This window comes from Anolis carolinensis, chromosome 1 (assembly GCF_035594765.1).
Source record: "Anolis carolinensis isolate JA03-04 chromosome 1, rAnoCar3.1.pri, whole genome shotgun sequence".
Classification (NCBI taxonomy): domain Eukaryota; kingdom Metazoa; phylum Chordata; class Lepidosauria; order Squamata; family Dactyloidae; genus Anolis; species Anolis carolinensis.
Window position 1 is genome coordinate 101732173 of NC_085841.1, and position 20851 is coordinate 101753023.

A 20851-nucleotide genomic window follows, 5' to 3' on the forward strand; every position below is an offset into this window, starting at 1 on the left:
TTTTTAGGACCAGTGTTAACCTCTCAAAATAGTAGAGCTTAGTAATTTATGTCTGTGTCTCTGTGTGTGCGGACTACAATCTCCAGAATCAACCATCCAGTCTGACTACTGTAGACCAAAAAGGAACTTTTCCCGAATTATCCAAATTGTGGGCCAGTGCTTAGGTTTCACAGAATTCTTTAGCAGTCAAGATATCAGGTAAAATCAGACATATGCCTCATCACACTTCAGTATTTTTCCACCTTACAGGTAAAGGCAAAGGTTTTCCCCTGACATTAAGTCTAGTCGTGTCCGACTCTGGGGGTTGGTGCTCATCTCAATTTCTAAGCCGAAGAGCCAGCGTTGTCTGTAGGTACCTTACTCTAAGGTAATTTAGCCGCCATGACTACATGGAGCAATGTTACCTTCCCACTGGAGCGGTACCTATTGATCTACTCACATTTGCATGTTTTCAAACTGCTAGGTTGGCAGAAGCTGGGGCTAACAGGGGGAGCTCACACCACTCCCCAGATTCGAACCACCAACCTTTCGGTCAGCAAGTTCAGCAGCTCAGTGACTTAATCCACTTTGCCACCGGGGGATCCACCTTACTTTCTGCCTTAATCCACTTTAAATGCTGTGACCGCTTCCTGCAGAATTCTGGAGTTTGTAATTTAGGGAGGAGCCTTTCAATTGTCTGTCCAGAGAAGCCCTGGGCTGCCCCAGACTACATGCTCCAAATTCTGCAGGAGACGGTCACAGCATTTAAAGTGCATTAAAGTGGGAGAATGCTCCAATGTGATGAGGGATGGGGCTGGGAAGAGATATGAAATCAAAAATCAGCTTGACTTCAGGGCAGCCTAAATACTTGCTACCTGGGGCAAAGAGCATCTTATTCAAGTCCAAAAGATAACTGGACTAGCCACTGATTTTTTTTTCTTCCACTGTGGTGATGGGACAGTCCTCTGACAGACTAGAAAGCCACAGACTAGTTGAGACAGCACCAAGCCATCTGCTTTAACATCTTGTTGCTGACTCCCAATATTTAACACCTGAAAAAATCCCACCTTACACCATTAGGGGGCCACGGTGGCGCAATGGGTTAAACCCTAGTGCCGTTGAACTGCTAACTTGAAGGTTGATAAAACTGCTGACCTGAAGGTTGGCAGTTCGAATTTGTAAGACTCGATTGAGCTTCTGCTTGTCAAGTCCTAGCTCCTGTCAACCTAGCAGTTCAAACACATGCAAATGTGAGTAGATAAATAGGTACTGCTTCTGCAGGAAAAGGCAAAGAGATGCTCCAAGCAATCTTGCCAGCCACATCTCAGCTTGAAAATGGAGAAAAGCACCTCCCTGGAGCCAGAGATGAGCACCGCCTCTGGAAAGCCTTTGTTTGTATGTCTCTTTGTATTTGACTGTAAAGGCATTGAATGTTTGCCCATGAATGTAAAATGTTGTAATCTGCTCTGAGTCTCCTAGGGGAGAAGGGCATAATATAAATAAAGTGTGTGTTGTTGTTGTTGTTGTTGTTGTTGTTGTTGTTGTTGTTGTTGTTATTATTATTACTATTATGTAATGCTACGGTTGGCTCTGTTTTGAGTATAAAGCCTTAAAGTTTGAATTAATTCTCAGTTTTACAATGGAGTAGAAGAATATTAAGGACTTGGATGAGGTTTTAAGAGGCACTATGCATGTTTTATATACTCAATCAATCAATTGGATAAACAGACAAACAGATAAACAAACAAAGCAAACATCAACAAAAAAAACCCCAACTCCCTTTTTCTAACAGATTCCAAAAGTCTCTGCAAGGATCTAGAGCTTACTTATATAATAATAATATAATAAAAGCTTTATTCTTATATGCGGCCCCATTTCCCCGAGGGGACTTGGGCGGCTTACATGGGGACCAAGCCCAGTAATATACAATAAAATACAACAACATAAAATACATTTCAATTACAATAAAATTTATATAAAAATATATAAAATCGTAACATAATTCGACAACAACCTAACCAGTAGCCAATGGCTGGCACAATGGCGTGTTCAATATTAGAGTCAAAGCAATAAGTTATATTTGTGCAATATATGGCAGACAAGAAAGATGGGCCAATGGTAAAGTACAGTAGCTGGGTATGGTGGGGGTAGGGACTCCATCAGTTGTGCCGACCTAATCAAAAGCACGTTGAAATAGCCAGGTTTTCAGGTCTCTTTGGAATGAGGCCAAGGTGGGGGCTAATTTGATTTCTCTTGGGAGGGAGTTCCACAGCCAGGAGACCACTGCGGAGAAGGCCCTCTCCCTCGTCCCCACCAACCACGTTTGAGACAGTGGCAGGAGTGGGAGTAGGGCCTCTCCAGAGGATCTTAAAGTTCATGCAGGTTCGTAGTAGAAGATGCAATTGCAAAGATAGGCTGGACCCAAACCATTTAGGGCTTTATAGGTGATGACCAGCAAGAGTTATATGAAGAGTTTCACATTCAAGATATGTGTGTGGAGAGAATTAAATGCCAAGAGAGCATTAAAGCACTAAATCTCTGATCTCATGTTCCTCATCCCACATTTGTCTTCCCATAAAGAAATTCCACTGGAATGCAGGTGTGGGACCATTAAATCTTTCCTATGTCTCCTCTTCCCAAAGCCATCTCTGCTGGAATTTTAAAGATGCATATTTGCTTGTCACATCTCGTTTGGCTGATAAATTTGTTTTACATCAAGGATGGCAACCTTCATCCTAACTTTTAACTCCCCCCCCCCCCCCCCCCGTCTAATTTTTGTGCAATCCATCTGCAAATGATTGGCTCAGAGACCTCTGGCAAGAGCAATCTTTCCTTCTACTGACAGTCCCTCCTGGGTGGGAAGGAAGGGAGAGGAGGCACGGAGAGAAAACAGGCAGGAGAGACTTTTTGACACCTTGGAGAGAAACGGTTCTCCACATTCAATTTACATGGGTACACAAACCAGTTTGTTTGGTCCTATAGCCATATTTGTTTGTACTCAGGTTGGAGTTCATTTTCTTCTATGATGTGTAGAATGCCGTACAATTCCAGTACATTGTTGGGATGGATTTTGCTGGGATTTAAACAGAATTTAATCTGTCCAATACACTCCACCAATGCCACTATTCCTTCAAGATCCAATTCATAAATTCAGACCCGAACTCATAATTTTGACAGGATAAATAACACAAGCCAACAAGTATTTTTCATCAGATATAATTTTAGGTCATTCTTATAGAGTTTTTTTGGCTGAATTTATTTTTTCTCTATCACATGTAGTTTTTGCGATGAAGCTATTGAATAATTAGATTCTATTGATATCAGTGCATAAATGTATTAATTGTTTGATTAGCCTCATCACGGGAGCCCCGAGTAGTGCAGCAGATTAAACCCCTGAGCTACTGAACTTACTGACCGAAAGTTCGGCGGTTTGAATCCGGAGAGCGGTGTGAGCTCCTGCTGTTAGCCCCTGCTTCTGCCAACCTAGCAGTTCGAAAACATGCAAATGTGAGTAGATCAATAGGTACCGTTCCGGCGGGAAGGTAACGGCGCTCCATGTAGTCATGCCGGCCACATGACTGTGGAGGCATCTACGGACAACGCTGGCTCTTCAGCTTAGAAATGGAAATGAGCTCCAACTCCCAGAGTTGGACATGACTAGACTTAATGTGAGGGGAAAACCTTTACCTTTATCTAGCCTCATCACAAAAACTACATGCGATAGAGGAAAAATAAATACAGATCTGAATTCAGCAAAAAAAAAACTTTATAAGAATGACCTAAAATTATATCTGATGAAAAATACTTGTTGGCTAGTGTTACACTAATATGATGCGAAATGTGCAGACTTTACAGGAATATTCTGTAATGTACAATTAGTAATATTTTCAAAAGTTGATGTGATGGAAAAAAATTAAGACATATTTAAAATCAGCATAAAAATTAATTTAAACTGTGCTACTCCCATTTCTGATTATTACAAGTTTGATTTTGTTGGCTTGTGTAATCTATTGAAATGATGAGTTCTGGTGTGGATTTAAGAACTGGCTCTTAAATGAACAGTTTCAATGGTGGAATGTGTTGGTGAGTTTAGGGGTGAAAGCTTTATTTTCCCTTCACCTTAAAAAACAAATAAAACCGGGCTGGGGCCAATGCCATTCTGCAGTACTGCTGCGTCAGCCAGCTCATGTTACATGACACTGGTAACCTACTGTGACATGAGTGACATAACTGGACATGACAAGCTACGACAATGACACATCTGCTGAGGAAATGCAAAAAGACAAGGGGTGGCTAGAAATTATAATGAAAAAAACTTTTGCAGAACGAAGGAAAGAAAAAACAAAACACCCTTTCTGTCAGACTCTGCTGAGGAATGCTTCTGTATGCTAGCCACGATGCCAGTCTCACAGAAAAAAGGGGAGTTGGGGAGCAAAACCCTGAGGCAAAGGCCAGCTTGTATACCATAGAGCATAATTTGAAGTGCTTAATGTGAATCATCAATTAAGCTTCCACTTTAACTTAAGTGTTTAGAATAGCCACCCTTCCATTGAGGGTGAATTCGGAAATCCTTGTTAGTGTAAACAAGCCCAAAGGGTTAAAGAGCTTTAACAAAATTATTTAAGCATTAGGATTATTTTCTTTTATTTCTAGCATTCATCTTTCCGTTTCTTGATCTCTATTAAATTTGCTGTCCGGGGAGCAGTCATTATGGGCCCTTCCAGACAGGCCCTATATCCCAGGATATGATCCCAGGTTTTCTGTTTATCTCAGATTATCTGGCAGTCTGGACTCATATAATCCAGTTTAAAGCAGAAAACCTGGGATCACATCCTGGGATATAGGGCCTGTCTGGAAGGGTCCTAAGTTTCTTGGTAGCAGAAATCTTAGGTGGTTCTGGGATAACTATTAACTAACTGGAGTAAAGTGCAATACATGTCTCGATATGATGCCACATGAACTTTTAATGTATATTGTAGTTGTTTTCTTAATTTCTTTATTTTATTATGCTTATATTTACTGTGATGCACTCTGATTGCTGTTTATGTGATTTTAATATGTTGTAAGCCATTTTGGGTCCTGTGAGAGAGAAAAGCAGGATATGAATAAATATTTATTATTATTATTATTATTATTATTATTATTATTATTAGTCAGACAGTGGAGCCCCTGGTGATGCAGCGGATTAAACCGCTGAGCTGCTGAAGTTGCTGACCAAAAGGTCAGCGGTTTGAATCTGGGGAGTGGGGTGAGCTCCTGCTGTTAGCTTCTGCTAACCTAGCAGTTTGAAAACATGCAAATGTGGGTAGATCAATAGGTACTGCTCCAGTAGGAAGGTAACAATGCAGTCATGCTGGCCACATGACCTTGGAGGCATACACAGACAACGCCAGCTCTTCGACTTAGAAATGGAGATGAGCACCAACCCACAGAGTCGGACACGACTGGACTTAATGTCAGGGGAAAACCTTTACCTTTACCTAAGTCAGACAGTTATGGAGAGATACATTTTGTTTTCCAAAATACAGAGGCATCTTAAATAAAACCATGGACTTTCTATTTTTTTCCCACTCCACCTGGATACACAGTAGATGTAAACAAACAAACAAACAAACAAACAAAACATCAATAGTCTTGCTCTTTTAACAGGTGTGTTTAAGAGCAGCTCCTACTGAATTTCTCTCTTCCCTAGACCTATTAATAAATAGTGTTTGCTTTTGCACCTGGCTGCCCAACTGTGTGGGCAAGCTCTAAGTAATGGAAGGAACTAATGGGAACCACATAGGATTGCTCAGTAAATTAATCTTAAACTCCAAATTCCTGAATTGAGGGTTTTTTTAATTAAAAAAAATCAGCAGCCCGCGTTGTTCATATTTTGCCTTCTGGCCCAACCAAGCCACAGAGCAAATCTGTGAGGAGATTGCTTTAATTTCAGAAGAAAAAAATGAGATTAATTAAAATGAAGCTGAGAGGCAGATCAGGAAGGTTAAATCCCTCAGAGGGTTTTTTTTTAATATAAAAAAAATCTACAGTGATAGATGTTCAAACAATATTTTTTTAAAAGAGGGTATTACACAGACTTGAAAGGGTATGAATCAGCCCAGAACTATGGTTGCCTAGCAAAGTTAAGGGCTGTTTTGAGCTGGGCCGGTTCTGGTGCTTATTCATTCTGGGTCTTCTGCTGTAAGCTATATGTGGAATTAAAATTTACCTGGCATATTATTGTGGATATTGCAATTTTCTGTGTATGCATCCTGCTGTGTTATTTCACTAGTACCGAGATATGGCTGATGTGATTGAAGAAAATGCAATTTGCCCGAGAAGTAGCCTGAGCATTTAAGATAGCCATATTCCAGCTTGTTAAACTAGGACAGTATTAATTCCATGTCTATATAAAATATAAATGATATGTTTCATAGCCATAAAATGTTTTGCAAATATTCACATTACACAAATGATTTACATTAATTGTGACACATAGATCGCCCCGACTATTAATTTCCCTGAGGCAGAATTAGTATTGTAGAGAAATATTCCTAATTTCAAAATATTTTTTTCTCCTGGATAAATATTTTTAGTCTTGTATTTAGTTTTGAGAGTTGCATAAATCTCATAGTTTAAGGCTTCATATTACTGGCTCTTCACTCGCTCCTTTCTTCTTTCTTTAATTTCGTCCTGCCTTTTTCCTGGGACAGGATCCAGGGCTGCATTTATGAATCCACTTTCTCTCTGTCTTTGTGTTTGTTTGTGTGTGTGTGTGATCCAAGCCTGCAGCACTCCAGAGAAGATAAACCTTAATTTGTCGGGGTTTGCTATTCTGGTAGTTGTGTGTGTGTGTGTGTGTGTGTGTGTGTGTGTGTGTGTGTTTCCTCATTAATAACTGTTTTCCTCTTTTTTTCCTGACTCTTCTTGCCATACTCTGATATTATCAGCTAGATGTGTCCGAGTTTTCATTAATGGGATGTTGGAGGGCACAGTGTGTGTGTGTGTGTGTGGGGGGGGGGGGGTTATTTACTCTGCCTACTTGTAAAGCTGGCCATGAGCAATCGAGAGTCTGTCTACACTGATGAAAAAAAAAAATCTGTTTCACATAGCATTTTCTCAGTTCACAGTTTGTGAATCTACACTGTCATATAATCCAGTTTCTGAATCCAGACTATCTGCTTTGAACTAGATTATTTGGCAGTAGACGCCAAGCTTGTGCAAAAAATTCAGAAGTGTCGGAAATCATAAGAAAATGCTGGCCCACACCAAATATTTTAGAATCGAAACTTATCCCATACTTTTTCGTTTTAGTTTTGTAAATCTCGGAAGGCTCCCAAAGTCTGTTTCATATTCAGTGCAAGGAAACAAAGCCATTAAACCAAAAAGGCTGCCTTCCTGCCTGCCTGCAATTAATGGAATCTCAGCATTAGGAGCTGTGAAAAGAAGGATTAGTGCATTTTGGGAACAACACAGAACACTGGGAAATGTAGTTTGGGAAGGGGAGAAGCCTTAAGCCAAATATTTCAAAAGGCTCTGTCCTAAACTATATCTCCCAGTATGCATCGGCATCAGAAAGCCCCAATTAGGAGAGGAGATTGGTTTGTAGCTAGCCAGAGTTCCAATGCATTTGTTAATATTTTACACTATGATTTCTCTTCCTGGGTTATAAATGGCAGGTCCTAATTGGGTCTGTCATAAAAACATGGTGAAAGTTTATTATTCTGCAAAAACTTTGTCTTTGCACAAGGGACATTGTCCTAGATATAGCACATTTTGCTTTGTTGAGTCTCCAACAATTTAATGAAAGTTTCTGGAGTAGAACAACTATTTTCAAAGTAAGGACTACTCAATTAAACAGGAAATAACACTTTGAACTAGGAACAGATTTTCTTTATTATTAAAAAAACATTGTTTATAAAAAAAACTTTGAAAATTTGCCAAAACTCTGTGGATAAATGAAGTGTTCTGAAACACTTGGGCTAACAGTGGTAAATGTGTTCTACTGTAGCAAGTTTCACCCAATAGCTTTAAAAATAAGGGAGAAATGAGCCCCTGAAGTTCCCAAATTATAGTAATTTAATTACACACAATTACTGTAATGAAATAGTAACGAAATTTCATTAGTCCCATTATAGTAACAAAATTTTCACTAAGTATATTTTAGAAACACTTTAGAAACGAAGTACCAGTGCCCCCCAGTTTTGTAATGACCTTTCAACCATTTTAATGGATCGCACATCCCTAATAGACTCACATAGCTGATAATTTGAATTCAGAAACTGGATTATATGGCGGTGTAGATCTATCCAATGACTTCATTAATGTCACATTGATCATGATGAGAGTGTCATAACCGGCCACACATTTCCCCCTGGCAAATACTCCTCAGTGTAAGGAGGTGGTTTACATCTCCAGTCCGTCACATTATTTCACCCACGTGGCCATGGCCAGGAAAGAACCAGCTCCTGGTGGGAAAGATCAGGTTACTGCTTATCCCATGTTTCCTTCCTCCAACCTGTTGCACTCACCACTACATCCTCCCCCAACTCCACAGCAATGTGGTGCCACCTCAGAGGGTCAAACACATGCCAAAAAACAAAGAAATCTAGATTCTCTGAAAAAATGCAGGGTAAAAATAACGTGTTTTGAATTACATTGAAGCTCAAAGAGCCACATTGCAAGTGAATAATCAAAAATGTCTTTCTGAAAACAACTGTATTACGTTTTAAATATTTTGGAATTTTAAAATAGTAAATAATGATATAAAAATCAAAAAGATAAGAAAAATAAGGGGGAAAAGAACAGTCTGTTTGGATAGTCGTGGCTACACATCCTTATCACACTGGGGCTGTAATGCAGGCAGCCCCATTCTTCTGGCGCGAGCGGAATTCTGGGAAATGTAGTTTGGAAAAGTGAGGGCCTCTGTAGCAAAGTATTCAAAAGGCCCTGCCCTAGACTACATTTCCCAGAATTCTATTCACATCAGAAGAAGAGGGCTGCCCACGTTACAGCCCAGTGTGATGGGGGGGGGGTATGATTTTCCTCCATTGTAGACAGGTCCTAAATCTTATTTTTTATGCAAAAGGGTTGGAATTGCAAAGCCCAGGATTTTCTCTGATTGGATATGAGTTTTTCCCATGCAAATAACTGTCTCTCCCCAAATATCCTGGCAATGAGAATAGCTTTCCTATGCCTTTGCCTCTGTTTGTCCTGTGGATTGCTATTTGCTTTCCAAAGACTAAATATGTCCTTGCCCATTTATTCGATGCTTTAGGTAATCTGCTGAAACTGACTTGAAGAATTCTATTACTGTAAGTTTAGCTAGAAATTATATTTTTTTAAATTACTTTTTGCTGCTTCATATTCTCAGTTCTCTTCAGTGATTTAATGCATTCTGGAATGTGGACATAGAGAGTTAGCTGTATAACTCAGCTGGAAGACAGACCAGGTCTGCCTCCTGTGATTGAGTGTACCTAAAGCCATTTACTTAAGTAGAAAGATATTTGCTGTCCTTTCTTCCACAAAATATCTTGAGTTTAGGTTTCAATGTGTTTACTGCAATGTGATGGCAGCTATAGAAAGTGCCTGTTATTAAAGAATAATTTGTAGGAATGGTAATCTCAGATTAAGTATAGCAGTTTACCTTTACTAAAACAAATAATTCCTTTATTAATGGTATTGACTCCAGACTAGTGTTGGAAACATGCACCATTAAACAATATATTTTTTCATGTACCGTGGACTTGCTTTTTGTTTTGTTTTTAGAAATGACATCAAAATGGAAATATGTTTTATATTTTATACTGTATTTAATTGGTTGTAATATATTTTTATATGTTGTTTTTTTAAATGATGTATCGGCATCGAATTGTTGCCAATTGTACGCCGCCCTGAGTCCCTTCTGGTTAGAAGGGCGGGATAGAAATATTGGAAATAAATAAATAAATAAATAAATCTCTGTAATTTAACATTAGATTGTTGGCATTCACACCTTTAAAATTTGGCATTCGTGGAAATGGATTGTTTAAGTAAAGTCACAAATGAACATTGATGTAATTGATTATTTTTATGGTGTTTGGTTGCCATTTATTTAATATGAACAGAAATGAATAAATTGTCTGTCTCCTTAAAATTAATGTTAATTGAGGAAAACAGATGGAAGAAAAGTTCCTGTTGGTTCCATTATCTGTTGCTGAAATTTTTGGTTTTTTTCTAAACATCCACTTGACATTTCCCTTTTTATGAAACGTCCAGAGGCAAGTCCTACAGCAAACAGAAATGTTTTATTTCTACCTAGAGACTGAATTTTTTCATGCTTTTTTAAACAAGTGAGATTCTCTGATGTCTTTTTGCTAGATGTGAGGAGGAGCACACAATTTCTTCACCACAAGAACAGGATTTTAACCAAGGTTTAAACCAAGACCCATATAATGAACGATTTTGTATCTGTAGAGGTAGAGGATATCACACATATAGTGTTTAGCTGTAACTTTTATAAGAAAGATTGAAACCAGCACCTCGGACCATATATTATACAAAAGACACACTGGGATCCTTATATTAAAACTAAATTTTTAATATAGAATATTAATATTTTTAGCCAGAATGCTAAAATAACATACAAAATGGCCCTTTTTCTATTTAAAGCAACTCAGTTGAGAACTGCATATTTGGAGTTGATTGGTGTAAATTGTAGGGGTGATGCAGATATTTGATCTGGTTCAGGATCTTGACCCCTTGTTAACAGCTTGCTTATTTTAACTTTGGTTGTAATGTAGATTGTATGCTGTATGTGTATGTGTTAAATGTGTTTGTTAAATGTTTTCATACGTCCAATGGGCTAATCAATTTTATATATATATATATATATATATATATATATATATATATATATATATACACACACACACACACACACACACACACACACACACACACACACATATACACACACACACATATACACACACACACACACATCTCCATGTCTTCAGAGTTGCTAGTAGCGATATTTACAAATGGATTTAGAATCTTTTACCCGCCACAAGAATAGTTATCTAAAGAGGTAATCAGAAATTAGTGTTAAAGTATAATTTAAAAATATGGAATATTACAAGACAGGTTAAGATCACCAAATATGTTAAACTGCAACAATTAAATAAAATGATAGGATTTTTTTGAAATTGCAGTTTGCAAAGGGTAAATGTAATATGGATATTAATTGATAAGGCTCTTTTGGAATGATCTAAAAACCAAATAAATTGAACTCTGTTCAAAAGATCAGACAATTGATTGTTCAGTATAAGTCCTGAAAACAGATAATCCTTTCATACCCCTAAAGATAAGCTTTTTACACTTTGAAACATCTGCAGATTTTTATGCATTAAATAACTTTCAATTCTGTATTGCTAATTATTAATGATTAGAAAATTAAATTATAGTCAAAATTAATTGATTGTCTTATCATTTTAACTATATAAGAAATAATAAAATACATAATACATAATAATAAAACAATTTTATAATTAATAGAAGAGAAGAAGGAGGAAAAAAATGAAAAAGAACAAATCACAAAGACTTGTATGCATGTGTATCATAATTCTTGTTCAGAGTTCCCAATAGTTATCTGTGCCATTTTAATCAGTTCAATTATCTTTCCCCATTCTGCTTCTTATATGCACAGTCTTCATTAAGATGTTTCTAGAGTTTCCCACTATTACTATTTCCCCCCAATATAGGTCCTTCTGTAAACCTTTGAATTCCTGCAAGCTTGGTGCTACTCACAACTTGTTCATGGAAGATGCTGTTTTGCTCTGTAAGGATTTATGGTCAAATAATGGTTTTGCTATTAACATGCAAAATGTCTATTTATCACTGCCCGAAGTCTTTTTCTATCATGGTAGTTGACACCATGTTTAGTCCCAGCATACCTCTTGTAACCATATGATAGGAGAAAGCAAAAGCGTGTTGCTGCCACAGAACATCTGATGAACCAGGTGGCAGTGCCTGAAGTGTATGCCATTTTGAAGGTGCCACAAGACTTTGGGTGCATCTACATGTAGAAATAATGCAATTTGACATACTTTAAGTGCCATGGCTCAAAGCTATGGAATCATGACTGTTATAGTTTTACAAGGTATTTAGTCTTCTTTGTCAGAGTGTGCTGGCGCCTCACCAAATCACAACTCCCATGATAGTTAAAATGCTGACAAACTGCATTAATTCTACAGTGCAGATAAACCCCTGGTTTCCCCTAGGGAGGAAGGATTCCGCCAGGCAGGAAGGATTCCCTCAGGTAGGAAGCAGCCAGGCTTTGAAGCTGCAAGGCTATTCAATGCTAATCAAGTTGGCCAATTGCAACATTCATACTTGCCTCAAACAGACAAGAGTTCTTTCTCCCACCCTGGAACTTCCACAGATATATAAACCCCAGTTGCCTAGTATCCAGAAGACCTCACAACCCCCGAGGATGCCTGCCATAGACGTGGGCAAAACATCAGGACAGAATGCTTCTGGAACATGGCCATACGGCCCAGAAAACTCACAGCAACCCAGCACCCCTGCTTGTTTTTGCTGCAGCAGACTAATAAGACTGCCTTTCTGGAAATGCTGTTACCATTGTGACCTAGTGTGGGTTACCTGGAGAAGTGTGGCGGACCCACTGCAATAAGGGCCTCAGTTGAAACAGTTATTATATTTATCTATTTCGTCTACTCAAAGGGTTATACACTAGAAAAGGCACCTTTTAAATACGTAAGAAACTTGTGCCAGTGCAAGTAGATGTAAGTATGATTTTAAAAAGTTCTCTGTTTTTCAAAATAACCATAGTAAAATTTCAGCTACTACAAATATGGTAATGGTCTATGGAAAAGGGTCTCTTTTAAACTTTTTTAAAAAGGTAGATGGGCTTTCTTTCTGTTTGTTCTTTGCTGCAAGGTGAATGGAGGAAAGCTCTCTTCCTCAAACTGTGATGTAGATAGAATGGGGAGCTAGCGACTCCCTGCAGTTTGGCTTCCAGCTTCCTTTTTCCCAAGCTTGCCTGCAGATTTGTAAATGGTCTATGGATAACACCTTCTTCCCCATCCCTTTTGCTTTGTGTCACACCTGGCTGATGCTCCAGGATCTATGCATGGAGCACTCAGGGCATACAACTCTGAGCCTGCATAATCAGTGCCAATGACAATTGTGTTGCGTCAAAAGGTGTTGTCACCTGCTGTTGTTACCTTAAGTCAAATGGCAGATCCTTTCTGTCACCGACGCCGTCTAAAGCGCAATACTGGGCCACATTGCTGCATGACTGGGACAAAGAGATGATGATACAGTCTGGTTACTATGGCAACAAAGGAGGGATAGGTTTTTTTTTTTTTAAAGGGTTCCAAACACCCACTCGCGTCATCAAAGAATCCTTGTTGCTGCAAGGAACATTCTTTAAAATATTTTTTAAAAACCAAACAACCCTAAAGTGCCAGAGCTTTCACTGATTTATGCACACTTCCTAACACGACACATTTCCCCCTTAGTTTAGCTGCAGAGAGAGGAGGAAAACACAGCACGCGCACACATACACAGACACACACACAGAGTAGACACACACACGGGCCACGTTTTCTGCATGTAAAATGTGTGTGTGTTCTTAAAAAGGCAGTGGTTGGCTGGTTTTCCGGACATGATGTGGTTGAAGCTGTCATCGTAATGGAAATTCATTGCTGTAGCTATGGTAAATCGAGTTTTCTGCCTGTGCTGAATGCATTAGTCTAATGAGATGTTTGCAGCTGGAGAGCAGAGCTGCTGGAGATGTACGGTGCGCTAACAGACAGGGGAAAGATGGCTTGTAGAAGGGTCTGTGGGCACGTGCTCCAAGTCCCCGACACTTTGGGCCAAAATACCTGGCGTCTGTAGAGAAGTCGACCCGTCATTAAACATAAGCAATAGGTAAGAGGAAAGCTTTCCATCTGTGTGTGTTTTTTCCTGCGCTTTGTTGTTGCCATTGAGTTGCTCTGTTATTTTTTTAAAAATCAGCTGTCATTACATCTGCATGCAGTGTTGTAGACTTTGATGTTTTTAAAGAGCACCGTCTCTTCTTCTGGTTTGTGTGTGTGTACATGTCTGCACATACGTGCCTCAAGATATGCAAAGACAGGGGGGCACTCAAGTTCTTCTTAAGTTGAACCATCTTAATGCTAATTAATAGTACCTTCTTTGGAACAGTGAGGGGGAAAGAACGCATCTTCCCACATTGGTATATTTGGGGTTTGTTTTTGTTTTCTCTGAATGCCTGTGCATGCATATGACTGGCAACCTGTGTGACTCTGTGTGTTTGAGGATACATTTGAGTGTTTTGGAGATTTTTGCCTTGAAGATATCTATCAAAGTGGACTTTCCTTATTTCCGATTAGTAAAAGGGTGGGTGTGTTTTCTATCTATTGCTTATTGCAGAATATAAAAAAGGATATTCATGCCATGGAATTTTATAAATCATACAATGAATGCCTTTCAATAGTCTTTCTCAAAATGATCTGTTTGTTTATCAAACATGTATTTTAATAAACCTCTGCTGAAGTTAGGAGGAAATCTCTCTATATCTCCATTTTAGCATAACGATTGCAACTTGGAAACCACGAAGCATGCAACTTGTAGCTAATGCTATTTTTAGCTCAGGGGTGTGTGATTGCCTTCTTTTCCAATGCCTTCTCCTTCTGTTAAAAATAGTATTTTGGAATGTATGTTAAACTGCTACTCAGAAACAAAAAAGTAGTTTTTATACAAGCCATCTGATTTCATTAATCCATCACAGTGTTACTGACGTCGTTACCTGCCACCTTGGATCAAGACAATTATCATCAAGGAGTAATTAAACAATGAATTTTTTTTGGAAGTTGCTGTCTTCCTTCTCCTTATAGTAGTTGGTAAATAAGATTCCCTGAATAGGATTCAAGTGAATAGATTCCCACTAAGAAAGAATAATATAGACATTGAGTCTTTTTTTGGCATTTTTCTGATATTCCAAATGTTTTATATTTTTTTAAAAGGAATGCCGGTGGAGTTGTGGTCAACTAGCCTCTGAATAAATGCTTCTAAAAAGAAAACATAAAGCTATTCTGGGTTTTTAACATGGGAACTACAGAAAAATTGGAGGAGGTTTGTGTGATTGACACAAACGAGAGTAAAACATGCAGTGTGCCTGTGTGTTGAGCATGCAAGGTTGCAGACTGAAACACAGCTGGGATTAAAAGGCTTGCACCTTCCTAAAATACTTTGTAATGTTTAGGAGAAGATGTTAAGAACAATTACAAAAATGCTGTGAACTGGTATGTGTGATCCCAAAACCAATAATGATAGATTTATGTTGTTTGGTGTCCAACAAATTCTGAGATATAGCCTATGGAAGCTTCCATTGCATTGTGTCAACTTTAATCAGCAAAGGATCTGTTGACCTTTAGAATAAAAACACACTGAGAGATACTTTTGCAATTTTAGATACAGTGCATTTTTACTTGTCCACTTGTGTGCATGTCTTTCAAAGAATTCTCTCCAGGTGATTATACAGCAAAAAGCCATTCAAGTGCTGCCGGGTTTTTGTGTGTGTGTGTGGGGGGGGGGGGGGGGGGGTAGGAGGCGGGGATGGTTTATTTTTCTCTTCTGGGAGAAGCGAATGGGATGTTGTCTGGTGCTAGATCAAAAATCTGAGATGAATCTCTTGTTAGAATCAATCCTGACATGTAGCTTTGCACAAAGGTGTCAGCTGGATAGTTTTGATTTCTCAGTGTCTTCAGAGACCTGTTTGAAGCATTTGTAAGCAGAACACTTTGTAATACACAGGTGAGTGCCATGGGGAACAGAATTAATACAACACACTGATATGTGAGTTTGCACAGCCTTCTGAAACAGTTTATAACGTGAATGAAAAAATAGTGACCACACAGCCTATCATTTTTCTCAGGTGCTTACCAAGACAGCTCAGCTCTTACATTCAACCGGAGATCATCACTACATAATTTCCCTCTATTTTTACTGTCTCAGTATAGGGATAAATAGTTATTTAAGGTGGTGTGGTGTCATTTCATCCTCTTTTTCAAGCCCCACTTGACTCATTGAAATTGGTGTTTTAAGGCGAATTAAAGAAATTAGTGGGATGCTTTCCCCCCCCCCATCATTTAAAGAATATGTTTTCAAATTAAATTTTAAAGTGTAGTTTGTTTAAAGTTGTGCTGTGAGTATAATAGAGAAAGTACCACAGTTTTGGTGCCTCTTTCCTTCCCTTTGCTCATGTATCCAAATGAATGAACTTCAGCAATGCATGGCCACTTTAACATATTATTCTTTTTTAAAAAAAATCCACAAACTAAAGCTAGAAAATGCCTGCATATATTTCAGGCAATAGACCGTAAGATGGCACTAAGCAATGAGAATTTAGAACCAGAGTTTTAACTAATTTGTGGTCAGTCAATAGCACCAGTCAATCAATAGCCATAAGAACTAAGCAGAACCTCTGTAGCAGTAGGTAATAAACTAAATGCTGGGGACAAAGAACAGGGAAAGATTGTCTTCTTTATATCCTGTGTATATGATATCCAGAAAGATCCTGCTTGGCCAATGCTACATTAGGTACATCTTTAGTTTGATATAGCAAACTTTTCTTTATATTTGTAGGTTTCCTTCTCCCCCTGTTTCAGATCTTTCCCCTTTTGTCCTTGAAAGTTAAAGCATGTTGTGTAGAAGATCATGTCTGTGAGAAGATGTTATCCCTTGAAGCAATACACTTCTACCATGGACCAAATAACCACTGTTCTTAGCAGTTGAATGTTTACTTTATTCCAGGACTCTAATGTTAGTTTTGTTCACGCTGAAATACAAGTTAGACCCTAAAAACTTGATTCCACCTTAAAAATGCTCATATCTTTCAAACACAGCCAAATTGACTGACTGACTGATGGCAAGACCAAGTGCTGTGTAGTGACTAAGAGACACAGCTGTGAAGCAGGAGGCCTCTGGGTCAAACCTCACATTTTCCATAATGTCAATAGCCTTCAGCAAGTCAATCTCACTTAAATCCAGTCCTGCCCACTTCTTGAAATCTGTTTTGTTGGGAGATGGGGGGAATTTTCCCCTCTTCCCCCACAAAAATTGTGCTGCCTCAGGGGTCCTTGTTGAAGGACAGGTTTTTTAAAATTCCTATTCAGGTGAATGAGAGTTTTTGTTCATTCACTGTAGTGGAGGATGGTGGCTCCAATGTCTGCAAAATCTGTTCTCTTTTAATGGCAGCTGTCCAAGGTGCTGAACCTCTTCTGGAGCTAGGATTCCGCAACTTGGCTTCATTGAAATGCAGACTAAAAACCAAAGTGAACCAGGCACATCACTGACATCAGAGTGATCTGTTTTCTATTCTGCATAAAAACAAAACATAACATAAATAAACAAAAACCCTACCAAAACCCCCACTGAAAGGTGAAGTCTACCCTTAGCTAAATGCTATTTTGTCTGAAAGGTTTATTGGTAGAAGGGGGAAATAGGATTTCTTTTCTTGCAATAATCAAATAAATGGAGAAAGTACTTCATTAACTTGATTGGGATGAGGGATGGGCAGAGATGCTCTTCCAAAAAGTTGGCCATAGTGGGATGGAATCCCACGGCCCACCTGTGGGGCAACAAAGTCTGTGCCAGAGACTGGGATATTAATTTTTTGCAAGTCACTCCAAAGCATGTTTAAAGATTGATTCACTTCTATAGGATGGGGAAAGAGCTGAGTAGACAATTTAGCATGGCTTGATAGTGAAGTAGTACCACACTTAGGATTCTGGTGATGGAGAATGGTCCAATCCAGGTAAAATAAGAGACAAGGCTCCTGTATCTTTAAATGTTGTGTAGAAGAGAGAATTTCAACAGACATTGCTTATCACACAAATCTCACCTGCTGGAATTACCCTTCTTCAACTTGTGAGAAGTGGGAAGCCCACAATTGTGTCACTGAGCTTCATAGATCTTCCCAAATGCCATTTTCAAGGTGTTAATTTTATCAATTTGAAAGCCATTGCACACTACTGTTGCTACTTAATGCACCTAGCATATTATTTATTTATTTACCATATTGATATCCTGCCTTTCTCAACTCCTGGGGGGACTCAAGGCAGCTTACAAATGGCACTGCATAGTGCCTACAACATAAAACATAAAAATCTACATTAAGATTAAAATAAGCTTACATAAAATATATTTAAATGCAATCCAATGTTATGACACAGCATCCAAAAACAAGGTCTAAGGCTGATCCAGAGTCAATTGCATGATTTCAAGCAAACTTATTGCAGAACTACTTCTTGAAGGCTTGCTTCCAAAGCCAGATTTTCACTCTCTTTCTGAAAGTCAGGAGGGAGGGGGCTGACCTGACATCACTTGGGAGGGAGTTCCACAACCAAAGGGCCACCATAGAGAAGGCTCTGTCTCTCATCCCACCAACCGTGCTTGCAAAGGTGTCAAAATTCCACTGGTAGGTGTCCAAAACCTGGATGGCCCAAATCTAATGCAAGCGTTGGCAACATAGGGCCCTTCCACACAGTCATATAACCCAGAATATCAAAACAGATAATCCACAATATCTACTTTGAACTGGATTATCTGAGTCCACACTGCCATATAATCCAGTTCAATGTGGGTTTTATACAACTGTGTGAAAGGGGTTTTAGTGAATAAAAAGGGGAAGAAGAAAAAGAGTATCTTCTGTGACATCAAATCTTGCTCACAGGCTTTATATCTGTCATCCCACTTCCATCTACTAGGTCAGTGAGTTTCAACTCCTGTGAACATTTCCAAGGAGGGGAACTCAGCAGCAAATACAATAAGCAATTTATTTTTAAGACTAACATAGAACTGATGAAGTAGGTCCACAAACATTAATACCAAATAAAATTGCTTTATTTTATTTAAGATGCCATAATATTCTTGTTTATTTTACCCAACAAAAAAGAGCAGATGTCCATGCAATCAATGGGGCTTCCATGTTTGCTCCTCTAACCGATATCTGTGATGTTCATTTTAGTGGTGAATTGAGCACAGCTGGATCAATATTTCTATAACTGGCAAAAAAGGAGAGAGTAACAAATGGTTCACATTTTTTTTATCAAAAGCAAGAAAACTACATAATAATAATAATAATAATAATAATAATAATAATAATAATAGAGAGTATGTAATCTTATATGTATAGAAATTTTATTCATAAATAACAATGGCAATTTTTCCAAATTTTAAAATGCAAAGTAATATGCGACACATAAATATCCTTCCAATTAAAACAAATAATTGCATTTGATAATAACTCTTTTTATAACTCTAAAAATTAGAATAAAGAGGAATTAAAATGAATGAATATTTTAACCTATTACTGCCATTTGCCCAACCCCTGCCCATTTGCTTTTAAATGGGTGAAATTAGCCATTATTAATATGCAGGAATATTTTAATAAGTGCTGCAGAGATGTGCTGATTAGTGAAACAGCATTTCCCTCTACTCAGGATGCATTTTAAGGAATCCTTTCAGTCTGCTTAAGAAACACCTTGGAGATAAAAACATCAGCTATTTTGTACAAATTAAAATAGCAAGAAAATATTGAAATTTTCTTGGAATTGCTATGCTGGAGTATCTAAAATGTAAATGTGTGTTTGTGTGCAAAGTCATTAAGGATGTCAATAAACGAAGGCTGAAACGTGGAGTAATTTGACTCGTTTCTGTCACTCAGCCTTTCTTTCTTGTGAAGAAATCACAAACAATAGATTATCATCGTTATACTAAAGCCGATTTTATGAACTTAAATGGTGCATAAAGCTGAATGAATAAAATGTAATAAAAATATTCACATGACAATAATCATGAAACAGTCACAGTCTAAGGCTAGATGGAATTGCAGTCTTGTTTTCTCCCCTTTTCCTTTCCTTTTTCAGCAGTCCACATTTTCAGCTGTCCAAATAATGACAAAGAGGTTCTGAAGAATGTTCACTTTCAATAAATTTATATTATTATTATTATTATTATTATTATTATTATTATTAGTAGTAGTAGTAGTAGTAGTAGTAGTATCAGTAGTAGTATTGGTGTGGTTGGTTTATGAATTTATAACCCGCCCCTCAGTTCTGCTATTCATGAAAAAAATATAGTTATAAATGACCATGGAAGAAGTAATATTTTCTGTGAACGAAGAAGTAATATTTTCTGTGAACATGAAAATGAGTCAAAAGGCTGCTAATTCAGGGTGAAAGAAAGATTTGTCATTTGAAATACTCATTTTGAGACAGAATTTCATATTTAAAAGATGTGCAAGAACCTGAAAGTGAATCTAATCTTTAGAACTTGTTTACCTTCTATTGTCTTGTATACTAGGGTTACCTCTTTATTAAATCTTACAGAATTCTTATAAAATATATAAGAACTTCTCGTTTCCTCCACCTCTAGGAATCCCCCGAGGATAAATTACTATGCAAGGAGGGAAAATTACTCAAGCCTGTTCTATTGAGCTACAAGTGGACTTAAAGTACTGGAAAATGTTAATGTTGTAAGGAATCTTCTAATCACAGGTATTGCCTAGGTAACCAGAGATTGTGAAGGAACTTTAGAAAGATTAGCTATTGCTGCATTCATTGTTTCATGAAAGATGATGGGCATATCTTTATTAAACAGATATTACACATACACACAGAGAGAGATAGAGGCAGGGTGTGTGGCCAGATACTGTGACTACAAAACATTGCAGAATGCATATTACCTCCAGGTTGCTCATTTTGTATTTGATGCATTAAATCTAGAGGATGCCTGTTACAGATTCCCAAGATTAACACACTTGCAGGGATTTTCTTTTGTCCATTTCATCAGAGGACATTTTCCTCTCTCAAATGGCAAA

The 20851-nt window shown here is 38.1% G+C and overlaps 1 protein-coding gene and 1 long non-coding RNA gene across 3 annotated transcripts in view; one reads left to right on the forward strand and one right to left on the reverse strand.

The window, feature by feature from the left end:
• LOC134298811 (uncharacterized) overlaps positions 1-13354 on the reverse strand; it is a 38641-nt gene extending 25287 nt beyond the window's left edge. Inside the window, exon 1 of the long non-coding RNA XR_010005903.1 lies at positions 13188-13354. This is a non-coding gene — a long non-coding RNA (uncharacterized LOC134298811). The remainder of the gene's footprint in view (positions 1-13187) is intronic.
• A 39-nt stretch (positions 13355-13393) lies between these two features.
• The window catches only part of scml4 (Scm polycomb group protein like 4), a 125291-nt gene continuing 117833 nt past the window's right edge, over positions 13394-20851 (forward strand). Inside the window, exon 1 of one of the 2 annotated variants that reach the window (XM_008120805.3) lies at positions 13394-13896. The gene's annotated coding sequence lies outside the window, so the exon portion shown is untranslated. The remainder of the gene's footprint in view (positions 13897-20851) is intronic. The other variant, XM_008120802.3, reaches the window with a different exon arrangement.